General features: G+C 42.7%; 1 protein-coding gene across 1 annotated transcript in view; it reads left to right on the top strand.

Annotated features, from left to right (window-relative positions):
• Nucleotides 1-20,100, top strand: part of LOC118560255 (protein NLRC3-like) — a 943,592-nt gene that overhangs the window by 198,604 nt on the left and 724,888 nt on the right. The gene's annotated exons all lie outside the window — the stretch shown is intronic.

The following is a 20,100-nucleotide window of genomic DNA, read 5'->3' as shown; positions in this document are numbered from 1 at the left end:
AAGTGCTGAACCCTTGACACCCAATCACTTGCTTACGATGAAACCTATAACACCCCTTCCACCTCCAGGAAAGTTTGTTCAAGAAGATCTGTATGCAAGAAAAAGATGGCGCAAGGTGCAGTATCTCTCAGAACAGTTTTGGAACCGGTGGCGCCGAGAATACTTAGCCAACATCAACTTTCGTCAGCGGTGGCATACAACCCGACGAAACGTGCAGGTTGGAGATGTAGTCATTGTTAAAGATGAAAACACTCCCAGAAATGAGTGGCCACTAGCTAGAGTAGTTGAGGCAGAGGAAGATGATGATGGTCTCGTGCGAAAGGTGAAAATACAAGTAGGCCAAAGTAAGTTAGGACCAAAGGGTGAGCGCTTAACACAACCTTTATTTCTTGAGTGTCCAGTGCAGAAATTAGTTGTGTTAGTTGAATATTATTCAAAATAGCTCAGCTTTAACATGAAAATTGAAAGAGTCAGTCACCTAATATAACAGGTATTGATCGAAAGTATGGGTAAATGTTAAGTTTGGAGTTATTGGAAAATTACAAGTTTTATTTCTTTGAATATGGTGAAAGTAAACCTTTTGTAATTTTGGTGGCAGTGTAGCGAACGCAGTTACATAAGCATTTTTTTTGTGTGAATTTATTTTATTTTTTGTGAATATGAATATGTTTTACTTTTAATATCTATTTCGTATTTGTGTATTTTTTGATTAATACGTACATACTTCGGGGAAATATTGTAATAATGTCAGATGGAGACGTCACTGATTGGGTCATCACTTTCTCGCGTGATGTCTTTGATGTAAAAATTCTGAGTTTCGTTTATACTCAGTCGGCGTGTGCAAGAGTTAAGGCAAGAGACTGAAATATAGAAGAAATGGACTTGTAAGGACTTCTAGCAACTCCTAACCTTCTGGTTGGAGGGGCATACGGTATAGCCTCGTGAGACCATCCTGATCTGGCGAGCTTTCAAGGTTTCACTCGCAGATCAGTCTGGCTACTCTCCGTTAAAGAAAATTTGGAGCCGTTCACCAAACGAACGTCCAATCAGCGTTGGCTTTGAGGCGGGTTGAGGTGTGACGCAACGAGAAGCGACAGTTCAGTCTAAAGAACATGGCGGCTTCAGCCGATGAAACTAGCGTTAGCGTGGCTATCGAGCAAGTTTTATCGGAATTAGAGAGTATTTCTCTGCTGAGCTAACGAGCCTTTACCTGCAGCAGCAAGAGTAGCTTGGCTTGTGGTTGTGTTTTCGTCGTCGCTCTGTTACGAGCGACGACGAATCTGATTGGTTCATTTGGCCCGTCTATCACCAACATAGGCCAATCAGCTAACCGGTATTTTCGCCCCTTCCCAAAATTACTTCAACGGAAGGTTTCCAGATGGATATGCGGAGCAAATCTATCTGGCGGAGTCAGGTAACATACGGTATGTACAATTGAAAGAATTTATGTTTGTTTAATAAGTTTCAGCTGATAATTCATATAAGGGAACATGACGGTTTCACTGATGAATATTTTCCACCGTGTATTTTGCAGTGTTCACGGTGGTCTTGGGCGTTTGTATGACGGAAAATCCTGTAATAAAATGTTTGGAACCATCAGTTGGATAATTGCACTTGCATCAATCATTTAGAAAAAGTTGGGAGCAGCTATAGGGTGTCTGCCAACGCATCTTTGTTTCGTGTTGTGGTCCATTGAAGGTTATCAGATGCCTCCGTCTTTGCCCCCTCCATTAGTTGTCCATTTTCAGTCCTCATGTCTGAGTTCAGCACCACAACATCGTTCCAGGACGAGCATTGTCCATGAATCTTCTTTGTCCAATCGTTGTGTCTGAAAAAACAAGGATTTCTGCCAGCATAATATGGATTTTTCCCAAAATCAAATTGTCTAATACAAGAATTGTCCATCTTCATCCGTAGTGTAGTGTACATAAGTTGAAAAGAAAAAAAATGTAAAACGAAAATTACAGTAAAACCGTCACAAAACAAAATCAACCACATTGTTCCCTCTAAAACGAACTATTCTTAAAGTTCTTCACCTTAACCCCAGATCTTGATCCCTTAAAAAATGTATCCAAGCAAAATATTTTCACAGATAGTTCAACCTCTTTGTATAAGTTTAATAATACAAAACATATTTCTCTTAACCTTGTAGCATCACATTCCCCATTAAACCTCTATGCAGCTTCTGTAAACATTACTGATTTTTGTCCAAAATTTTATTAAAAACTGGATCACCTTTTTTTCTCCATCCCCTGGACCACTGTGGCACCGCTTGGTACTAACTTGTCTCTGAGAATGCCTAAGAAAAGAGACTAAAATCTCTCCGTTAGCACATTCCAATTATATATGACCAGGTTTCTTTGCAAGAAAAAAGGCAGAAAACAGGAAATGAATGTTAATGTGAGTCAGTGGAGAGGGCAACAGTGGGAAGGGGTACATGAAAAATTTCTAAAGCCACCTTTCTACAACTAGAAGGTCTCAATATTACCTGGTGTCTAAGTTTGTTAAAACTTGGCGTAATTTAGTCACCTTTGTCAATCCCTGCACGTCCATTTTAGATCATGACTTTTTACCATACGACCTGAAAGAGCTCACTTTCCAGAGTCTTCTGTTGGAACAAAGGTGGCTTTAGCAGCCTCATCTGCCGTCATCTGAAAGAAGTAACTCAGAGAAAAACAATTCTGTTAGTGTATTAGGTGACAAAAGAAAAACTGGTCTTTCTAGTGTCTTGGTTCTTAACGTGATGTGTCTAAGTTCTTGGTTGGTCCAGGGGAGGTAGGAATCTCTTGTTCCTTTTCTTTCAGCATTTTGTTTTAAAACATCTCCTTCTCTTAATTTATCTGCCAAACAACCTTGAATGTTGTCACTTTTTGCCACAGGTGAAGCAAAAATCAAAGCAAAGGAATCATTTAACAAAGAAATAATCAAAATACACAAAACAATAAAAACCCCAACGTAAAAAGTCTCCCAAGGAGCGTAATCTGTGTGTTCCAACAGATTATTGTCTTATAACAGTCTTTTGACTTCTTTCTGGTCCTTGGACTATGTGTATTTAATACCTTTATTTATATATAATGTTGTGCAATTATACACTGTTAAAAGTTATTTAATGTTTCATAAATAACTCTAAGTTAAGTATTGTCTGGTGATGATCAGCTCTTAAGCTGATATCAAGACAACGGTTGAAAGGGATGAATTCGAGCACTAGCGATCTTTTAACAGCAAAACCTGCACACACATAGAATAAAGGAGTGACAGCTTCTTTTCAAGTTCAAGAATTTAATAACAGAAATAAAATGAACACCCAGAGAACATCACTATATAATGCTGTTTACCTGAATTAACACAATATTTTGATTAATAAATCCTCTCTACTAGGCTAGTGAAACTTAACTAAACTACTAAGCAAAATGAAGATAAAAAGAAGCTAAGCTAAGGAACTATTTACATGCAAAACAAACAAAAAGACAAACAAAAGTGGTTGATCATAATCAGAATACTTCAGTGAATCCTGGTTCACTAGGGTGACCATATTTTAATTTCGGAAAACCAGGACACCTTGTGGGGGGGGGGGGGGCAGCTGGGGGATCTCTAGGCCTACGTAATCCTACAATAACATATTTACAGTTGGTTTATTAAAAATGCTTCTCAGTAAAAGTGAAACAGCAATAACTCCAATAACAAATGATTATTTTATCCATCCATCCATTTTCCAAACCGCTTAATCCCTCATGGGGTCACGGGGGGTGCTGGTGCCTATCTCCAGCGTTTACTGGGCGAGAGGCGGTTCACCTGGACAGGTCGCCAGTCTGTCGTAGGGCAACACAGAGAGACAAACAGGACAAACAACCATTCACACCTAAGGACAATTTAGAGAAGCCAATTAACCTAACAGTCATGTTTTTGGTCTGTGGGAGGAAGCCGGAGTACCCGGAGAGAACTCACGCATGTACAGGGAGAACATGCAAACTCCATGCAGAAAGACCCAGGGGTGTACTCGAACCCAGGACCTTCTTGCTGCAAGGCAACAGCGCTACCCACTGCCCCACTGTGCAGCCCAATAATTTTATCCAAAATGTATTTATTAAAAAACTCTTAACAATTCCTGTAATGAATGAATAGCACAATAAAAGAAATAATGTTTAGATGAGTAAACATCCCTCACCTAACAATAAAAGTTAACAATAACTCTCAACTCCCAATAACACATGATATTCAGCCTCAGTAATGAACAAAATAATGTCTGTTGTGTAGGCTATTGGAAAAAATAAATTAACAAATGAGCTAATTAACAAAAAAATACCTCTTGTGTAGCAAAAATGCACTTGAATCAACTTGCTCTGCACACCACCCTCCTTCCAATCAAAGTACTGAATAATTATGGGGAAGATTTTCACCGCACCGTGATTACTCCCATCAGTACTTCCACCACAAAATGGGATGTCTTTGAGCGCTTCGTGCGCCACTTCAACAGAATGAGGTGCCAGAACACCATCAACAATAGCCTCGGTCTTAGTTCGGGCACAACTAAACTTTTTGGCAGTGTCTGAATCGGGGAGGATCTTTTTCAACAATGAACTTGTGCAGTCCATAGATCGATAACTGTTGTGATGTTTCACTGTGTGGAATGACCATGCAGCCTCCGCTGCATTCATTGCATCCTCGTTCCCTGGTTTGACAAAGTACTGTGTGATCGAGCTAGCACTACTCTCACCTCGGACAGCTGTTTTGTGTTTATCGGTGTCCAGGTGGCTTTTTAGATCTCTTGCACCTGCATTGGACACCGAGACACATGTGCCTGCTTTGCACACTGTGCACAAGGCCTCCCCTTTGTCTCGACTCGGTCTGAAAGCGGGGAAACTCTTTTATAAATCGTCGGTAAACATACATTTGCGCTTCGGCATGTTGTTAGCGTTCTGACAGCCACGCTATCTATCTTCTGATTAAGAACAGGGCTGCCCGCACTGACTCGGCTCAGGGATTACGTCACATGCAGCGCTGTGCGCTGTGCCCTAGTGCCTGTCAATTTAATGGTCCAATGAAGGTAATTTAAAAAACAGGACATTTCCTCACTTTCTAAAAAAAACCCGGGACGCCCGGGACAGGACGTGAAATACGGACATGTCCCGGGAAATACGGACGTTTGGTCACCCTATGGTTCACTGCAGATCTGATTAACAAAAACATGGAATGGAGGTAAAACATCTGCCATGTATTTCAATCCATTCACAATGCAAAGCCCAAGTCAAACAAAACATTATTTGTTGAAATAATATTCTGAGGACCGGTTTGTCCTGTAAAATCATTTAATTCAGAATCGCTTGCCTTTGTTTATGCGATTTTACCTCCGGCCGCTAGGGGTCGCTACAGCGATCGTCGCTAACCTGGTTAAAATCTATAGTTATCAAAATTATCTTGAAAACTGGCATTAATATACCATATTGATGCGGGAATAAGGCTCATAACACCATCGGAGGATGGCGGAGCAGAACGGTTATGCTTTATGCTTTAAAACAAACTACTTTTGAAATGTCCAAGACCGGATGTTAGCAAGGCTAATATCCTGTTAGCTAGCGGACGCTCGGCGTTAACAAATGAAAGTTTTTGCTTTAATTTTAGTCGTATTGAGTGACTGGATAACATAAACATTAATGTCCCATCAATGTATGAAACCCTTGTGGAGGTAACCTTTCTGTTAAAACCTTAAAACACACTCGACAGTGACATGGTACCAAATGCTAGCAATGCTATATTGCTAGCCTTTGTTCAAAACACCAGGTATACACGGTTCACAAGACATTTCCCAATAAACCTTTTTAACTTCACCCTCAGACCGCAGCCCAAACCTCTGTCCTTTGTTTCGTGTCAGTCTTGTCCAGTTTTGGCCATTCACGGGAGGAGCGTTGAAGGAGAGAAGTTGTTGACTAGCGCTAGTGGGCTAGCGCTTGGCTCTTGGCAGGCTAGCGTTAGCCTTGCAGCAGCATGTGGCTAACGGCGTGGTCTGGGTTGGAGACCTGGTCCTCCAGGCAGACTCTGACCCCGGTTGCAGACCAATTTGAGCAGATCTCTCCTCGGCATGGGGACGTTGCTTCTGTGCCGGCTTTTCAGCTCTGCGTTGCCTGGAACCAGCTCCGTCTGTGGTGCGCTGAGAAAGCAGAACAAAGCTGGCATAGACGAATTTCTTCACTTCGGCGTCTGTTTTAAGCAGAAGTGAGAGACTTATCATTGAATCAGCTGGCAGTTTCTCCCTATGCCAGCGAGGAACTGAGTTTCAGAAAGGCTCATTCTCACTCAGCTCGTGGCCTCTTCCAGGCCCATGGATGGTTCCGGGAGGCCTTCAGTCACATGGCTCCCCCCTCTCCTTGAGTGCTGGTCCTCAGAGGGTTTGGAGGTGTGTGTCTCAGCAGCTTGGAGTCAGGAGAAGAGGGAGCAGAAGAGGGGCTGTGGCTTTTGTCTGTAAGGAGGTGGTCACAGCTGACCCCCTGCTGGGAAAAAGGGCCCTCAGGAGGGGAGAGAGAGAGAGGATAGAGGCCGTCCTTCCGGCCATGTCTGCAGCAGGATAGAATTCTTTTTGTCACCTCTTCCTTACTGTTCAGGATCCAATCTGAGATCAACTATTTATCATGGCATAACAATAACTTTTCAATCTTAATTGGTCAAGGGTGAAACTTTGAGGCAACCATTTTCTCTTTCAAGTTGTCGAGCTTCTAGTGTTTTTCTATACATAAGGGTTTTCCCCGTAAGCACATTGAGAAGGCTACCCAAAAACAAACAGAGTATAGAATTAGAATTTAACCCTTCAGAAGCTCGCCTTTTTATTTTTGCTGATATATTTTTCATGTCCCCTCAGGCCAGAACACACTGAACCCAGCCACGCCATAAACATTTAGATGTTTACATCATGGTCAGATTTGTTTATCATATCTATTGTCCTTCTCAGGTTAAACTGTCCCTCTGAGGATCGCCTCAGCTCAGCATAACTAATAACATCAGATGATTTTGTAACTGATTATACGCTAAGTGTGGCCTTCGTGATATTCTCTAAATGTCTCTTTAGTTGCATTCAAATTCCAAGTTAAAAGTAAATAAAATAAATGAATAGAAAGCCCTTAGAAAAGCAACCATATTGAGTTCCATACAGTTGTCTTCAAACCCAAAGCACAGTTTTTTACATCTATTTAAATCAAAGATCATGTGTATCTAAAACTCCTTTCAAATGGACTGGTTTGTGATGAATCATTATTATTACAAGCAACGAGATCTCAGTAATTTTATTGCTGTAGGGCTAAAAACAAGTGATAGGATCTAATTTCATACAGTATACTCAACAAGCTTTATGTAAAGCTTATTACATGTCCGGGCAAATACAGAGCTAAGTCGCTGTCTTAACCTCACAATCAGATGCATGGGCAAAGATCCTGCATGCGAAACAGCTCTGTGTATTCCTCCTCAGCACACAGGGAAGAGAACCCCAGATTCCGCTGAAAGCCAGCAGCAGAGCCCATGTTGTATGCTGAGGAAAACCCCTGCTCAAATCAGACTGCATCCCAGTCAAAGAACGTGGCCTCCAAGCTATCCAGACCACGCCGTTAGCCACATGCTGGTGCAAGGCTAACGCTAGCCTGCCAAGAGGCAAACCAACAACTTCCTCCTTCAACGCTCCTTCCGTGAATGGCCAAGCTCAACAGAACTGACACAAGAAAAGGATAGGTTTGGGCAGCGGGCTGAGGGTGAAGTAAAAGGTTTATTGGGAAATGTTTTGTAAACCGTTTGAACACATGGTGCTTTAGAACAACGAATTTGAGTGTATCTTTCTTTGGTTATAACAAGGTTACCTCCACAAGGGTTTCATACATTGATGGGACATTAATGTTTACGTTATCCAGCCACTCATTATGAATAAAAATAAAGCAAAAGCTTTCATTTGTTAGCGCCGAGCATCCGCTAGCCAACATGCTATTAGCCTTGCTAACATCTGGTTTCGGACATTTCAAAAGTAGTTCGTTTTAAAGCATAAAGCGTAACCGTTCTGCCCCGCCATCCTTCGATGGTGCTATGAGCCTTATTTCCGCATCAATATGGTATATTAATGCCGGCTTTCAAGACAATTTTGATAACTATAGATTTTAACCAGGTTAGCGACGATTGCTGTAGTGACCCCTAGAGGCCGGAGGTAAAATCACATAAACCATGGCAAGCGATTCTGAATTAAATTATTTTACAGGACAAACCGGTCCTCAGAATATTATTTCAATGTTTGGTTTAACTTGGGCTTTGCATTGTGAATGGATTGAAATACATAGCAGATGTTTTAACTGCATTCCATGTTTTTTGTTAATCAGATCTTCAGTGAACCAGGATTCACTGAAGTATTCTGATTATGATCAACCACTTTTGCTTGTCTTTTGTTTATTTTGCATGTAAATAGTTCCCTAGCTTAGCTTCTTTTTATCTTCATTTTGCTTAGTAGTTTAGTTAAGTTTCACTAGCCTAGTAGAGAGGATTTATTAATCGAAATATTGTGTTAATTCAGGTAAACAGCATTATATAGTGATGTTCTCTGGGTGTTCATTTTATTTCTGTTATTAAATTCTTGGACTTGAAAAGAAGCTGTCACTCCTTTATTCTGTGTGCAGGTTTTGCTGTTAAAAGATCGCTAGTGCTCGAATTCATCCCTTTCAACCATTGACTTGATATCAGCTTAAGAGCTGATCATCACCAGACAATACTTAACAGACAGAGAGTTATTTATGAAACATTAAATAACTGTAAACAGTGTATAATTGCACATCAGGAAGAGAAGGACCCGGCCCCCGGGCTATGGTGGTGCCGCTGGCGAGGCTCCCTTCTCTGGGTGGGGCTTTCGGGGAGCGGGGGTGCCTATTGGAGTCAGTAGGGGAGCTGGCTCCCTGTGATGGCTTCCCAGTCCTTTGCTCCCCATCCCCGGACTCCTCCCTCTGCCTGCTCCATCATGCCGCCACACATGTAGGTCCTTGGGGAGAGGGCGTTACTGGAGGTTGCCACTTTCTGGTGACGTCCCTCTCCCCAATTTTATCATGCATTTTTGCATTTTAGACACTTTCACGCCAAACAATTTCACAACGCACACTCATGTAGGCCATGGTATGGGGGTGGGGGGAGGGGGGGTGGAAGACGTTGGGGGGGGGGGGGGGGGGGGGCTTATGTTGTTTGAGCCTCACCTCGGGCGACTCCCTTCACCTCCTCTCGCACTTAGACATTGAGGGTTCTGGGTAGTTGCTTGGAGGGGGTGCGCTGGCACCAGCTTCCTCCCGGAGGGGGGGGGGGTCTTTCCATGCACCCTCTTCGGCTCTCTTTTTAAACACACTTGAGAACAACATGCAACAGCACAACATCTGAGCAGCAGAAGGAGAATTGGGGTCTTTTGCACACCCCCGTTCTCCGATGGCGGCAAGGAGTCTGGGGCCTGGAGGAGGTGCGGGCCACTGGGTCTGGGGTCTTGGCGGGGGGGCTGCTATGGGTAGTCAGCGGTAGTCCGCTCCCCCCAGGATGGGTGGGGGGCAGGGGTGGCTAGGGTAAGGTGGGGGAGGGAGGGGGTTTATTAGGTATTTAGGGGGTGAGGGGGGTTCTGGCTGGGTGGCCCGTACGGGTCGTGTTGGCCCCCTCTTTGGGGGGCGTCTGGTCCGGGTGCGGGGCCGGGGGTCGGACACAAGCAATCGTATAGTTGATTTGGGGTGACCCCCCCTCTGGTCAGTGTTGGATGTGAGTGTTATGTGGGAATGTGTGTACAGCGTCTTTTTTTCTTCTTCTATGTGTGGTGAGTGGGGCACAAGGGAGGGATGGTGTGAATGAGTTTTCCTTTTTTTTTTTCCAGGTATGGGTACGGTCCGCTCCCTCTCCCAAGAACATCTCAAGTCTCCGCTAGGTGCGGAGCCCATCCCCCCACGTCCTGCCCTCCTCCGCTGCGTTGGCGGGCGCCTTGGCCCTCTGGCGCGTTGGTGGTCCTCTGGTTTGGGGCGGGTTCCCGGGTGGGCGCCGGCCCATTCCCAGCGGCTGCTTTGCGGGGCCTGGCCCCCCGGGGGTTGGCCGGGTCCCCCGCCGCGGAGACGGGGCGCCCCTGGGGCCTCTGGCCCCCAGGGCCCATGGCCGGGACCACTTCAGCAGGGCTGGCTGCCGGCGGCTCTTGGGGGCGTCGGCATTGCGGTGGCTGGGGAATTTCCTCTGGGGTTGCTTTAGGGGCCCCTTTGGGAGTCCGGGGTTATGGGTCTGCCTCTGTCCTTGGGGAAGGCGCGCCTTTGGTTCTCCACAACCACTATCGAGCTATTTCCTTCTGGATAATTTTCACCTAAACTAGTGCACTCTCACAAACTCCCACAGGTGCTGGGTCCCAGGTATTAAATGTTCACTTATATACAGAAAGCCCGTAATTTATTTATTTATTTATGTTCTTTCACTTTCTTTTTTCAGGTTTCACTTTACACATGTCAGCTTACATAACACCTAGATGTCATTTAGCAATGGCATCTAGGTGTTATTCGATTGTATCTGTTGCTTTATGTCTGCTGGTTGTGCTGTTCTTTTTGCATCTCTCTTTCCAGGTGATGGAGCAGACGGAGAACGTTTTATCACTCTCTCCCTTTTATCTCTTCTTTCTTTCACCTCTTCTCTTTCTTTTTCTTTTTTTTCTCTTTTACTTCTTGTTCTTCCTTTACTCTCCCATTGTAGTGTCCATATAATTTGAAATTTTCCCTGCAGGATCACAATAAAACTATTAACATGCATAAATCAAGTGGAGCACTATGGCGAAAGCTGTTCGCTACACTTGTAAAAGCAAAATCTGTCGAGCTCTATCTGGCATTGAGACATCAATTCCTATTGCCACATTGCTAGACAGGACACTGGAAAAAAAAAAAAAAAAAAAAGGAAGAGAAGGTCCTCCGCCTTGACACAGACGACGTGTGGAAGCCTCTGAGGAGAGTCAACCCGCGGAAGGCCCCAGGTCCAGACAACATACCTGGGCGGGTGCTCAAGGAGTGTGCAGGTCAGCTGGCTGGTGTGGTGAAACCTTAAGTCACCTGCTTCAACAACTACAGGCCTGTTGCACTCCCGTCATGATGAAGTGCTTTGAAAAGCTGGTAAAGGCGAGGCAAGGCAAGGCAAATTTATTTATATAGCACAATTCAGTACAGAGACAATGCAAAGTGCTCTACATGATTAAAATATAGGAATAAAAGCAAGTAGGGATAGAATGTAGAAACAAAAAAAGAACATTAAAAACAGTAAAACAGTTTAACTAGAACATTCAAAGGCAATTTTAAACAAATGTGTTTTTATTCTAGATTTAAAGGAACTCAGGCTTTCCGCACTTTTACAGTTTTCTGGAAGTTTGTTCCAGATAAACGGAGCATAGGAACTAAATGCTGCTTCTCCTTGTTTAGTTCTGGTTCTGGTTCTGCAGAGTAGACTGGAGCCAGAAGACCTGAGTGGTCTGGAGGGTTGATACACTGATAACAAGTCTGTGATGTATTTAGGAGCTAAGCCATTTAAGGATTTATAGACTAACAGAAGTATTTTAAAGTCTATTCTCTGAGATACAGGGAGCCAGTGTAAGGACTTTAGAACTGGGGTTATGTGCTCTACGTTCTTAGTCTTAGTGAGTACGCGGGCAGCAGCGTTCTGGATCAGCTGCAGCTGTCTGATCCACTTTTTAGGCAGACCTGTGAAAACACCGTTGCAGTAATCAATTCTACTAAAAATAAACGCATGGATTAGTTTTTCCAGATCCTGCTGAGACATTAGTCCTTTAATCCTGGAAATGTTCCTCAGGTGATAGAAAGCCGACCTTGTAATTGTCTTTAGATGCTTTTGGAGGTTCAGGTCTGAGTCCATCACTACTCCCAGATTTCGGGCCTGATTAGAGGTTTTTAGTTGAAGTGACTGAAGCTGTGTGCTAACCTTTGATCTCTCCTCTATTGGTCCAAATATTATTACTTCAGTTTTGTTTTTATTCAGTTGAAGAAAATTTTGGCACATCCACGCATTGATTTATTCTAGGCATTTACTGAGTGCCTGAACTGGTTCATAGTCACCTGGTGACATGGTGATGTAGAGCTGTGTGTCGTCTGCATCAGTGTTGTATAAAGTACTGAAATCTCGGAGTCAAGTAAAAGTATAAGTACCTCTCCAAAATATGACTTTGGTAAAAGTCCAAGTCACTGACTGAAATGTTACTTGAGTAAAAGTCTTAAAGTATCTGAAATGTCTTGTACTTAAGTATGAAATTTACTGTAAAAATAGATGTACTCAAGTATTGTAATAAAAAGTATAAGTAAGAAGTAAAACAAAGCAAATGCAGTTTGAATAACATTTTTAGATTTTGGTAAACTTTGAAAGTCAAATTCTCTTGAAATAATATAAACAGCCAAGTGCAGGAGAAATTTAGACCAAGTTTAGACAGAAAATACAACCTTTTTGTAAGCTTTCAGTTTTCCTTCTTCAATTAAGGTCAGTGCTATGCACTTTAAAATTGTACACAACCAAGTGCAGGCAACATTTAGACCAGGGGGTGTTTACTAAGAACATGGTTAATTGATAAACCAGGTCTAGTTAACCTACAGGAAGTGGTAAACCTGGTAATAGATACACCTGCAGGTATCATTTAGTTCAGAAAATTAGGACTCTCTGCTATTAGATGCTTTACCTATGCCACAAGGTTAATTTAACCTGCATCTTACCCTGTTGGTGGTGATGAACAAGCCCAGGCAAGTCCTGACTTTGTTGCAGTCAATCAGTAGGTGGGGTCAAAACAATTGTTCCTCTCTCTCTCTTTTTGTAACAAGTAACTAAACCAAACATTGAAAATGTATTGGAGTAAAACTATGCAATTAAGTTCAGAAATATAGTGAAGTAAAAGTAAAAGTTATCAAAAAAATGTATACTCGAGAAAAGTATAAAGTACTCCAAAATATACTTAAGTACAGTAGTGAAGTATTTTTACTTCGTTACTATACAACACTAGTCTGCATAGTTATGGTAGCTGATGTTGTTGATTTTTATTATCTGAGCTAGAGGGAGCATGTAGATATTGAAAAGGAGGGGACCCAGGATGGACCCTTGGAGAACCCCACATGTGATTTTTGTCATCTCTGATGTAAAGTTACCTACTGATACAAAAAAGTCCCTGTCCTTTAAGTAGGATTTAAACCAGTTGAGAGCTGTACCAGAAAGGCCGACCCAGTTCTCCAGGCGTTCTAACAGAATGGAGTGATCAACAGTATCAAATGCTGCACTGAGGTCCAATAGAACCAGCACTGAGGTTCTTCCACAGTCTGTATTTATATGGATGTCATTAAACACTTTGATAAGGGCGGTCTCTGTACTGTGGTGAGGAAACCTGACTGGAGAACATCAAAGCGGCTGGTCGCTGTTAAGAAGCTGTTTAATTGTTGAAACTCAGCTTTTTCAATGATCTTACTGATAAAGGGGAGGTTTGAGATGGGCCTGAAGTTCTGGAGTAGAAGTTTGTCTAAATTGTTCTTTTTCAGCAGTGGTTTGATAATTGCTGTTTTTAGGGACTGGAGGAAAACTCCTGACAGAAGGGACGTGTTTATTATCTGAGTCAAATCAGACGCTATGACAGGCAAAACTTTTTTAAAGAAAGCTGTGGGTAGAACATTGTCTCCAGTCTCCCCCAACACTCGACCCGTTCCAGTTTGCATACCGACGGAACCGCTCCACTGAGGACGCCATCTCCTCTGCTCTCCACCTGAGCCTGGCTCACCTGGAGGAGAAGAACACGCACGTGTGGATGCTGTTCCTGGACTTCAGCGTTTGACTGAACATCCTCGACTGAACATCCATCTTGGTGGCTGATTGGCTCGCGGACTTCCTGTTTGCGGTAAGGCGTATTGTGTCACTTCCTGTTGTTGCTGTGTGAACGACGGAGCTTTGCTCCAGGCTCTCTCGCTTTTTATCTTTAAACCTCTTTGCTGTAACATCTGTTTCCAAACATAAGCACTTTTAAAACATTGTCTGTGGCTGCTCATCACGTTTGGGAACTCCTCGTGTTTCACACGGTTTGTTCTTTGGCGTGATAATAGGGCGTTAGCCTAGCTTTAGCCTAGCGTTAGCCTAGCGCTAGCCAAGCCTTAGCCTCATAATGGCTTCTCCGTCCCTGACTAAGTCTCCTATCTGCTGCTCTCTGTGTCAGATGTTCAGTTATTCCTCTGCCTCCTTTAGTGATGATGGTACATGTAATAAATGTAGTGTTTTTGTAGCTTTGGAGGCGAGGGTGTCAGAATTGGAGACCCGGCTCCGTGCTGTTGAAAAACCAGCTGATAGCCGCTCTTTTGCTAGCGCGGAGCCGCATAGAGTAACTTCACGTAGCGAACCTAAAGCAGTAGCACCCGAGCAGCCTGGTAACCAGGCTGGCTGGGTGACAGTTCGTAGGAAGCATAGCTCTAGATTACAGACCCCAGATCACCACCAACCCATCTGTGTTTCTAATAAATTTTCCCCTCTGAGCGACAATCTCGCCGAGGAGCCGACCTTAATTATTGGCAGCTCCATAATAAGAAATGTGGCACTAAAGAAACCAGGGACCATAGTTAAATGCCTACCAGGGGCCAGAACAGGCGACATAGAATCCTACCTAAAACTACTGGCTAAGGATAAGCGTAAATACAGCAAAATTGTTATTCACGCTGGCGGTAATGACACCCGGTCACGCCGATCAGAGGTCACCAAAGTTGGTGTTGCTTCGGTTTGTGAGTTTGCTAAAACTATGTCGGACTCTGTAATTTTCTCTGGTCCCCTGCCTGATCTGACCAGTGATGACATGTTTAGCCGCATGTCATCATTCAACCGCTGGTTGTCTAGGTGGTGTCCAGAAAACGACGTGGGCTACATTGATAACTGGAGAACTTTCTGGGGAAAACCTGGTCTGATCCGGAGAGACGGCATCCATCCTACTTTGGATGGTGCAGCTCTTCTTTCTAGGAATCTGGCCGGATTTATTAGTTCTCCTAAATGCTGACAACCCAGGGTCCAGACCAGGAAGCAGAGCCGTAGTTTAACACACCTCTCTGCAGCTTCTGTACTGTTACCCACCCATTATCCTATTGAGACGGTGTCTTTCCCACGGCCAAAACTTAACAGATCAAAAACTGATCTAAAAGGAACAAATCATAAAAACCTAATAAAAATCAATATGGTTCACCTTGAACCTAAAAATAAAATAATAAAATGTGGTCTATTAAATATAAGGTCTCTCCCTCCAAAGACTTTGTTAGTTAATGAATTGATTTCTGATAAACAGATTGATTTGTTTTGTCTCACAGAAACCTGGCTACAAGAGGACTACGTTAGTATAAATGAGTCAACCCCCTCCAGTTATTCAAATTTCCACATTCCCAGATCTGTGGGAAGAGGAGGAGGAGTGGCAACTATCTTTCAGTCTGATTTATTAATTAGTCCCAGGCCAACTAATAATTACAGTTCTTTTGAACATTTAACCCTCAGTTTCCCTCATCCAAACTGCAAAGCAATAAAACCTCTTCTGTTTGTTGTTTTGTATCGTCCACCAGGCCCTTACACTCAGTTTTTGGATGAGTTGTCAGATTTCTTATCTGATTTGGTGTTAAATACTGATAAGGTTATTATAGTGGGTGATTTTAACATCCATGTTGACACTGAATGTGATAACCTTAGTGTAGCCTTTAAAACTATCCTAGATTCAATTGGTTTTGCTCAAAATGTGCATAAACCGACGCACTCTTGGCTCCATACTTTAGACCTTGTGCTGACATATGGCATTGATTGTGAAGAATTAACAGTATTTCCTCACAACCCTGTCCTGTCTGATCATTTTTTAATAACATTTGAGTTTAATCTAACTGAATTCTCCACCCCCAAAAGAGGGTTCCATTATAGTAGATTTTTATCGGATAATGCTGTATCAAAACTTAAAGAGTCTGTCCCCTTCTTAATATCCTCAGTATTGCAGAAATGCCCTGTAGATGGCAGCATTGCTGTTTCTTCCCATTCACAAATCGATACCTTTGCTAACAATGTGACTTCCTCATTGCGTTCTGCATTAGACAATGTAGCTCCCTTAAAAAAGAAGGTGATTATTCACAGGAAGCTGGCTCCTTGGTTTAATTCAGAGCTGCGTTCCTTGAAGCACAATGTTAGGAAATTGGAGAGAAAATGGCGCTCTACACACCAAGAGGAATCCTACTTAATCTGGAGGGACAGACTATTGTTGTATAACAAGACCCTCCGCAGAGTTAGAGCAGCATATTTTTCATCATTAATTGAAGAGAATAAAAATAATCCTAGATTTCTCTTTAGTACAGTTGCCGAACTTACCCAGAGCCACAGCTCTGTTGATCCATCCATTCCCTTAGCTCTTAGTAGTAATGATTTTATGGGATTCTTCATAAATAAAATTGATGCCATTAAAAATAAAATAATTGGCATCCTCCCAAACATGATTACCTCGTCCTCAGTAAGTGAGGCAGCATTGGAGGAATCTTTAGAATCTGCGCAGTGTTTGAACTGTTTAGAAGCAGTAGAGCTTTCTGAGCTATCTAAAATTTTAGCTTCATCTAAACCTTCTACCTGTATGTTAGACCCAATCCCAACCAAGTTGTTTAAGGACATATTCCCTTTGATCAGTGGCACTATTTTAGACATGATTAATCTATCCTTAGTAAATGGATATGTACCACAGGTTTTGAAAGTAGCTGTTATTAAACCTTTACTTAAGAAACCTTCTCTTGATCAAGATGAGTTAGTAAATTACAGACCTATATCTAATCTTCTTTTCTTATCTAAAATTCTTGAGAAAGTAGTTGCTAATCAACTTTGTGAACATTTACAAAGTAATGACCTACTTGAGGAGTTTCAGTCAGGCTTCAGAGCTCATCATAGCACTGAAACAGCTCTGGTGAAGGTCACTAATGATATTCTCATGGCCTCAGATAATGGACTTGTGTCTATACTTGTCCTGTTAGATCTCAGTGCTGCGTTTGATACAGTTGATCACAATATTCTCCTACAAAGACTTGAACATACTGTAGGGATTAAGGGGAAAGCATTAGGCTGGTTTAAATCTTATCTGTCAGACAGATTCCAATTTGTTCATGTTAATAATAAATCTTCCTCAAACTCTAGGGTCACCTGTGGAGTACCACAGGGTTCAGTCCTTGGACCAATTCTATTTACTATATATATGCTTCCGATAGGCAAAATTATCAGACAGCATGGGATTAATTTCCACTGTTATGCTGATGATACTCAGCTATATTTATCCATAAATCCTGATGAATCCAATCAATTACTTCGACTGCAGTCATGTCTTGATGACATCAAAAGCTGGATGAGTTTAAATTTCCTGCATCTAAATTCTGACAAGACCGAAGTTTTAATCTTTGGGCCAGAGTCCTCAAAAAATAAACTTCTTAACCAATCACTTAATCTGGGTGGCATTAACCTGGCCTCTGGTAATAAAGTAAAAAATCTTGGTGTTATTTTTGACCAAGACATGTCATTTAAATCCCATATTAAACAGGTTTCCAGAGTTTCCTTTTTTCACCTCCGGAATATCGCCAAAATTAGAAACATTCTGTCCAGGAGTGATGCTGAAAAACTGGTCCATGCATTTGTTACTTCAAGGCTGGACTATTGTAATTCTTTACTATCAGGAATTCCACAAAATGCAGTTCAAAGTCTTCAGCTGATCCAAAATGCTGCAGCAAGAGTTCTGATGAAAATCAACAAGAGGGATCATATTTCTCCAATTTTAGCTTCCCTTCATTGGCTTCCTGTTAAATCAAGAATAGAATTTAAAATTCTTCTTCTAACGTATAAAGCCCTTAATAATCAAGCTCCATCATATATCAGAGCTCTGATTACCCCGTATGTTCCTAACAGAGCACTTCGCTCTCAGACCGCAGGTCTGCTGGTGGTTCCTAGAGTCTCTAAAAGTAGAATGGGAGGCAGATCCTTTAGCTATCAGGCTCCTCTCCTGTGGAACCAACTCCCAGTTTTGGTCCGTGAGGCAGACACCCTGTCTACTTTTAAGACTAGGCTTAAAACTTTTCTTTTTGACAAAAATTATAACTAGTGACTCATGTTACTCTCAGCTACCTTTATAGTTTTACTGCTATAGGCTTAGGTTACTGGAGTATATCAGGATCTAATTTTCTCACTATATTGAGTTCTACTGTTCTTCAATTATGCATTATGTGTTGTCATTTCTGCTTTAACTTTCTGTTCTCTCTCTTTTCTCTTCATAGTAGGTACACCTGGTCTGGCGTTCTGTTAACTGTGACATCACCCAGAGAAGACGGCTCACCCGCTACTACCATCTAATGTAGAACAGATTACTAGATCAATGTGTGCTTCTGTGCTTTTTTGTCTCTCTTGTTGTGTCTCTGCTCTGTCTTCTGTAACCCCAGTCGGTCGAGGCAGATGAGCGTTCATACTGAGCCTGGTTCTGGTTCTGCTGGAGGTTTTCCTTCCCGTTAATGGGGAGTTTTTCTTCCCACTGTCGCTTCATGCTTGCTCAGTATGAGGGATTGCAGCAAAGCCATGTACAATGCAGACGACTCTCCCTGTGGCTCTACGCTTCCCCAGGAGTGAATGCTGCTTGTCGGGACTTTGATGCAATCAACTGGTTTCCTTATATAGGACATTTTGACCAATCTGTATAATCTGACCCAATCTGTATAATATGATTGAACTTGATTTTGTAAAGTGCCTTGAGATGACATGTTTCATGATTTGGCGCTATATAAATAAAATTGAATTGAATTGAATTGAATTGAAATTGAATACAGTGAACAGGCCTTTTATAGGCCACAGATGTGTATGCATTACAATGAGATCTGTGAGTATCCATTGGTGTGTATTGCAAATGAATAGCGTGCACGTGTGTCCAGCTTTTTGGCCGGCTGGACTTCACTTCTGGTAAACGTTTAGCTCAAAGCACAGAAACAGACAGATTAATCCTGCTAGTTGACAGATCTTTGGGACACTACATATAAAAAGTTTTAAAGGTCTCCGTCCAGATGTTTCCTCTCTGCTAGCTTGTACTGCCCTTGCTAATTGACCTCAATGATGTTTATCAAACTTCTGCAACTGTCCAGAACTTTGCTCTGGACTCCATCCTCTGTAGAGTCTGGTTAACCGTCCAGAACTTTGATCTGGGCTCCATCCTAGAGTCTGGTTAACCGTCCAGAACTTTGTTTTGGGCTCCATTCTAGAGTCTGGTTAACCGACCAGAACTTTTCTCTGGGCTCCATCCTCTGTAGAGTCTGGTTAATTGTCCAGAACTTTACTCTGGGCTCCATTCTAGAGTCTGGTTAACCGTCCAGAACTTTGTTCTGGGCTCCATTCTAGAGTCTGGTTAACCGTCCAGAACTTTGTTCTGGGCTCCATTCTAGAGTCTGGTTAACCGTCCAGAACTTTGCTCTGGGCTCCATCCTAGAGTCTAGTTAACCGACCAGAACTTTTCTCTCGGCTCCATCCTCTGTAGAGTCTGGTTAACTGTCCAGAACTTTGCTCTGGGCTCCATTCTAGAGTCTGGTTAACTGTCCAGAACTTTGTTCTGGGCTCCATTCTAGAGTCTGGTTAACTGTCCAGAACTTTGTTCTGGGCTCCATTCTAGAGTCTGGTTAACCGTCCAGAACTTTGTTCTAGGCTCCATCCTAGAGTCTGGTTAACCGACCAGAACTTTTCTCTGGGCTCCATCCTCTGTAGAGTCTGGTTAACTGTCCAGAACTTTGTTCTGGGCTCCATCCTAGAGTCTGGTTAACCGTCCAGAACTTTGCTCTGGGCTCCATCCTCTGTAGAGTCTGGTTAATCGTCCAGAACTTTGCTCTGGGCTCCATCCTAGAGTCTGGTTAACCGTCCAGAACTTTGTTCTGGGCTCCATTCTAGAGTCTGGTTAACTGTCCAGAACTTTGTTCTGGGCTCCATCCTAGAGTCTGGTTAACCGTCCAGAACTTTGCTCTGGGCTCCATCCTCTGTAGAGTCTGGTTAACTGTCCAGAACTTTACTCTGGGCTCCATCCTAGAGTCTGGTTAACCGTCCAGAACTTTGTTTTGGGCTCCATTC

This window comes from Fundulus heteroclitus, unplaced genomic scaffold (genome assembly GCF_011125445.2).
Source record: "Fundulus heteroclitus isolate FHET01 unplaced genomic scaffold, MU-UCD_Fhet_4.1 scaffold_41, whole genome shotgun sequence".
Classification (NCBI taxonomy): Eukaryota; Metazoa; Chordata; class Actinopteri; order Cyprinodontiformes; family Fundulidae; genus Fundulus; species Fundulus heteroclitus.
The sequence above is the reverse complement of the archived record's forward strand: the minus strand, read 5'-3'. Positions and strand labels throughout refer to the sequence as shown.